General features: G+C 41.5%; 1 pseudogene; it reads right to left on the bottom strand.

Annotated features, from left to right (window-relative positions):
* Nucleotides 1-701: 701 nt before the first annotated feature.
* Nucleotides 702-869, bottom strand: LOC141142001 (U2 spliceosomal RNA; annotated as a pseudogene).
* Between the last annotated feature and the right edge of the window lie 5,117 nt (nucleotides 870-5,986).

Below are 5,986 nucleotides of genomic sequence, written 5' to 3'. Positions count from 1 at the left end.
ACATTATATGACATTCACCCAGGATGGGAGAGCTCCAGTTAATTTGACTATAGGCAGGTCAGGAAGTAGTTAAATTTTACCCTAAAATGGAAATTGCAGGGACTATTAGTATAGTTTCAATATAAATGCAAGTACATTTACTGTAGGGTCACAAGAGAAATTAAATGATGGATTAGTGGGGAGAATTTTCTAAAATAATTTAAAAAGTAACAGTCATCATTTTGACTTTGTACTTATACAAACTAACTTAACAAGTATATTGCTGAATATAGCTTAGGTTCTTAAGCTTTTACACACATCTTAAAATCCTTGATTCTTGAAATATATACAGTGAAAAACGCTTATATTTTAATCTTTGATGCAGTGCAATGTGTATTTTAGATTAGTCTTAAGGGGTTTTAATGAAGAGTTTTTCTTCACTTGATAGGCCATGGCATAAAGACCTTAATCCATCAAACATCAGTAAATTGAGCGCTACATTGTAATAAATGTTTAATATTGCATGCTTGTAAGTGCTGTAGTTATGAAGAAAAAGAGACATAAATAGTAATATAAAATGGGTGGGGTTAGAATCGGCCAGGATTTTCATTACTGTGTAAATGCGTATTTGCGGAGAAATTTACCTGAAGAAGAGATTAATTTTAATCTCCCCAATAGGGAACAGTAGCAGAAACTTTAAAGCTCACCTCCTTAAAAATTTAAAAAGGACTGCAATATATGTAGTTACATATTCACAAATTACCTAGATTTGCTAAGAAATCAACCTACTATAAAGCATCATTCTGATTGGGAGAAGGAGGGGCAACAGACAGCTAATTAAGCTTACATAGATACTACACTTGCTCTTAGCCAAAAGGCTGAGAAACAATAAGCTGGCCATAGCTGGATTGAAAAGCGTCTAGTTTAGCAAGGACCGCATGGATTTCTAATGATTGGCTGCTCTTAAACTAGAATGTTGGAACATTTTCCTTTGATCAGCACTGCAGCCAATCAACTGCAGCACTGATCAGTGTATTCTGAAAACGGAGAAGTCCCTTTCTTGTCTCCAGATGTCTCCTTTCTTTGTGCAGAATCAAGTGGCGGGTGGTTAAAAAATTTTTGGGGGGCGCAAACAAACTGAAAAATTCTGAAAAAATAAAAACAATTGTAGCCTCACTGTACCCATTAAACGCAGCCACTGTGCCAATCAAATGCTGCCACTGTGTTATCAAATGCTCCCACTGTGCCCATCAAATGCAGCCACTGTGCCCATCAAATGCTGCCACTGTGCCCATCCAATACTGCCACTGTGCCCATCGAATGCTGCCACTGTGACCCCCGCCCACTCGCCATCTGCCAGGCACTTACCCTGTCTCAGTGGGGCAGCGGGTGACAGTGGCGAGCGGTGTCCTCCATGAACATTTATTTATTTCAGGTACTTATATAGCGCCATCAATTTACGCAGCGCTTTACATATACATTGTACATTCACATCAGTCCCTACCCTCAAGGAGCTTACAATCTAAGGTCCCTAACTCACATTCATATACTAGGGACAATTTAGACAGGATCCAATTAACCTACCAGCATATCTTTGGAGTGTGGGAGGAAACCGGAGTACCCAGAGGAAACCCACGCAGGCATAGGGAGAACATGCAAACTCCAGGCAGGTAGTGTCGTGGTTGGGATTCAAACCAGCGACCCTTCTTACTGCTAGGCGAAAGTGCTACCCACTACACCACTGTGCCTGTGCTCCTCCATGTCCTCCACTTCTTCTCCTGTCCTCTCCTCCCATCCTGTCCTATAGGTGATTGGATGCCTGATAGGCATCCAATCACAGCGCCTGTAGTTTCAGCCTGTTGACAGACCCAAGCACCTGATTGGCGGAGAGGCGGTTCAGTTTTAGGAAAGCGAATATTCATTTGCTTTTCTAACACCTGAGTGAACTGCGAGCGCCAAGCATGACCTTTTTTGATGCCTATTAGAGCCTATGGCTCTATTCAGGTGCTTCAAAAACACACCATGCCGCTGTAATTCAGGCACCCACGGCCGAAAAGGGGCCGGGCGCCTGAATAGGGGGTGGCAGCGGCAGCCATGGATAGATTCATGCAATGCATGAATCTATCCATTGGTCATAGAAGGGGTGGCTGGAGAGACGCACCGCCACTGGCAGAATCCTCAGATATTCCACTGTCCTTATGGCACTCACAGCATCTCATGCAAAATCCAAAAATACCACATACATAGTGTAGCATATCATATTAACCAGTTTAATAAAAAAAAATATATATATGTTTACTTATAAACACAGTGCTCACAAAATGTGCTTACATTTGGACTTGAACAAGCACATGTTGTACTATTTTGGGAGCATTGTGTTTTTTAAGTAAATAAGCATATTTCTTTTTTGTATTACACTAAGTAATATGATATGCTGCAACACAAATATCTGCCAATTTCTTCCTAATATAATTATCTCCTAACAGCCCTTTCTAGTGGCCATATAATGTGGTATTTTTAAGCAAAATACTACATTATAGCCAGTAGATGGAACTGATGATCATAGGACATATTATCACAAACAATACGGCAAAAATGTATGGTGCCCTTATGAATAATGAAGACATTCACATGGTCAATGTTTTAAACATAGACCCCTTCAACAAATTCCTCCTGATGATGTCTAACTGAGAGACGAAACCCATATGGGTAGGGGCGAGTGGTTCTCTCGGCTCTCTGAGTCCATACACCGATAACATCGGCTTTCACCTGCAGAGTGGCGGCCATCAGCAGTTTTAATAATTACAGGAAGATGATCCCTGGGTGTCAGTGAGGCACTTAACAATGTGATGATGTGTTGATGTGTTTTAATAAAGACGTTTTTGCGTGATGATATCCCTCTCTGCTTTATACACATGTTGAGCTCCAACTGGTCTGTGTAAAAAGAAACAGCCTTAAGGACACCTAGCTATGCACAGCGGAGCCGTAGAAAGCTTTCTTTTGATCCCATTTGGCATAAGCCATAAGGGGTCAACTACAATTTGTGAGTCTGGACCCATTGGGGTTGGGGCACAGCGCACATTGAGTAAATTGAAGTGGGATAGCACTGCACTGTCACTTTAAGAACACTAGTATCAATTATTAGAGGATGTATATGATCTTTACACTAATCAATTTTTTTGATGAAAACTTTGCACTTGCTTATCACAATGGACCTTCTTGTTTGACTGTTTAATGAATATTATTTTTATGGAGTCACGGATTGCACTTAATTCAGGCACTGGCACTTTTTGGCACATTTTACTTGAATGATATTTGTTTCAAACACATTTATTTATTTAATACCTTCTATACTTATTTAGGTTCTTTGGTTTTTGGATATATCCAGCACATGTAGATGTAAAAAAGAGTAGCACACTTTATTACATTTGTCTCAAACAAATCCCTCCTCCCTGGCTATTGTACACTGCTCAAAAATATGAAAGGATCACTTTTTATTCAAAGTATAGCATCAAGTCAATTAAACTCCTGGGATATTGATTGGGTCAGTTAAGTAGCAGAGGGGATTGTTAATCAGTTTCAGCTGCTTTGATGTTAATGAAATTAACAACAGGTGCACTAGATGGGCAACAATGAGACAACCTCCAAAACAGGAATGGTTTTACAGGTGGAGACCACTGACATTTTTCCCTACTCATCTTTTCTGACTGTTTTTCACTAGTTTTGCATATGGCTAGGGTCAGTGTCACTACTGGTAGCATAAGGGGATACCTGGATCGGTGAACCCTATAGAGGTTGCACAGGAAGTCCAACTCCTCCAGGATGGCACATCAATACCATTTCCAGAAGGTTTGATGTGTCTCCCAGCACAGTCTCAAGAGCATGGAGGAGATTCCAGGAGACAGGTAGTTACTCTAGGAGAGTCGGACAGGGCTGTCAAAGGTCCTTAACCCATCAGCTGGTATCTGCTCCTTTGAACAAGCAGGAACAGTATGAGAACTGCCAGAGCCCTACAAATTACATCCAGCAGGCCACTGGTGTAAATGTTTCTGACCAAACAATCAGAAACAGAATTCATGGGGGTGGAATAAGTGCCCAATGTCCTCTAGTAGGCTCTGTGCTCACTGCCAGGCACCATGTAGCACGATTTGCATTTGCCATTGAACACCAGAATTGGCAGGTCTGCCACTGGCACCCTATGCTTTTCACAGATGAGAGCAGGTTAACTGTAAGCACATGTGACAGACATGAAAGCAGACCTCTACAGGCTAGACAATGGCACCCTGACTGCCATTAGATATCAGGATGAAATCCTTGGACCCATTGTCAGATGCTACGCTAGTGCAGTGGGTCCTGGGTTCCACCTGGTGTGTGATAATGTCTGGCCTCATGTGTCAGAGTATGCAGCCAGTTCCTGGAGGATGAAGGAATTGATAACATTGAATGGCCCCATGCTCGCCTGACCTAAATCCAATAGAACACCTCTGGGACATTATGTATTGGTCCATCCGATGCCACCAGGTTACACCTCAGTCTGTCCTTGAGCTTAGTGATGCCCTGGTCCTGATCTGGGAGGAAATACCTCAGGACATCATCCATCGTCTCATTAGGAGAATGAATGCCCTGACATTGTCAGGCATGCATACAAGCACATGAGGGGGCCATACAAACTACTGAGTACCATTTTGAGTTGCTGCAATGAAGTTTTAGCAAATTGGACTAGCCTGCTGCATCATTTTTTCACTTATATTTTTGGGGTGTCTTTGAATTCAGCCCTCTGTAGGTTGATATTTCTTTTCCATCAAACAATGCAGCATCCTTTCATTCCTATCACATTACCCAGTCAATATTGTAATAGAATGTATAAACAACTGACTCCACCTTAGATTATCTTTCATTCACATAAAGTAGAAGTGAACTTTTCGTGTGTGTGAGTTTTACCATAATCAGCTTAAAAGTTTGCATAGAACCACACCCTATGAGATATTGTGGTTAAGCCGAATTTGTGTCAACAAGTCATTATCCACTTCTTGTTATCTAGTCAAGCAGCCTAACTCTTGATAAGAAAGTACTGAGTGTAAAAGTTTTGAATAACCCTTATGCCGTGTACACACGAGCAGAATGTCCGACAGAAAAAGTTCGATGGGAGCTTTTCATTGTATATTCCGATCATGTGTATGCCCCATTGGACTTTTTACTTTTTAATTCTGATGGATCTAGAAAGAGAACATGTTCTAAATTTTTCAGACGGAATCAATTCCTATCAGGAAAACCACTCGTCTGTATGCTGTTCCGTCGTACCAAAAACGACGCATGCTCTGAAACAAGTACGTGACGGAAGCTATTGGTTACTGGCTATTGAACTTCCGTTTTCTAGTCCCGTCATACGTGTTGTATGTCACCGCATTCTGGATGGTCAGAATTTGGTGTGACCGTGTGTATGCAAGACAGCTTGAGTGGAATTCCGTCAGAACTCCGTTGGAAAAATCTTCAGAGTTTATTCCGATGGGAAAACCGGTCATGTGTACAGGGCACTAGACATGTATTACTACTGGTATATATACTACCATTGTATTCAATAAAAGTCAGAGATCTTATGAACACACACTCAAGCCTGTTTCCCATGTCTCATTTGGTCTCTCATGGATCCGAGGGTCCCGGTGGTTTGCCTGCATAAACCAGGGTGGTCTTCAAGGTGTACAATTCCTTGCACATATCAGTATAGATATCCAGCATAATATTTTTCCCCATTGAGATCTGATGTGTTTTCAAATGTTCCTTACTTTTTTTGAGCAGTGTATGTTGATATCTGCTGCCAGCGACTGTCACAATACCCAAACAATGGCTGCATCTGATCAGATGCAACAACTGTGTGGCTAAAAATTTGCCACCTGGCTTCTGCATTTTTTCAATTAACCCCTTGCCGACCGACTCATGCTGATATACATTGGGAAAGTGGCATGTTCCCGTGAATCGCCGTATGGGTACATCTTCCCCTTTAAGAGCC

The sequence above is a fragment of the Aquarana catesbeiana genome, linkage group LG04 (genome assembly GCF_042186555.1).
Source record: "Aquarana catesbeiana isolate 2022-GZ linkage group LG04, ASM4218655v1, whole genome shotgun sequence".
In the NCBI taxonomy this organism is placed as follows: domain Eukaryota; kingdom Metazoa; phylum Chordata; class Amphibia; order Anura; family Ranidae; genus Aquarana; species Aquarana catesbeiana.
This window is presented reverse-complemented; position numbering and strand designations above follow the sequence as displayed.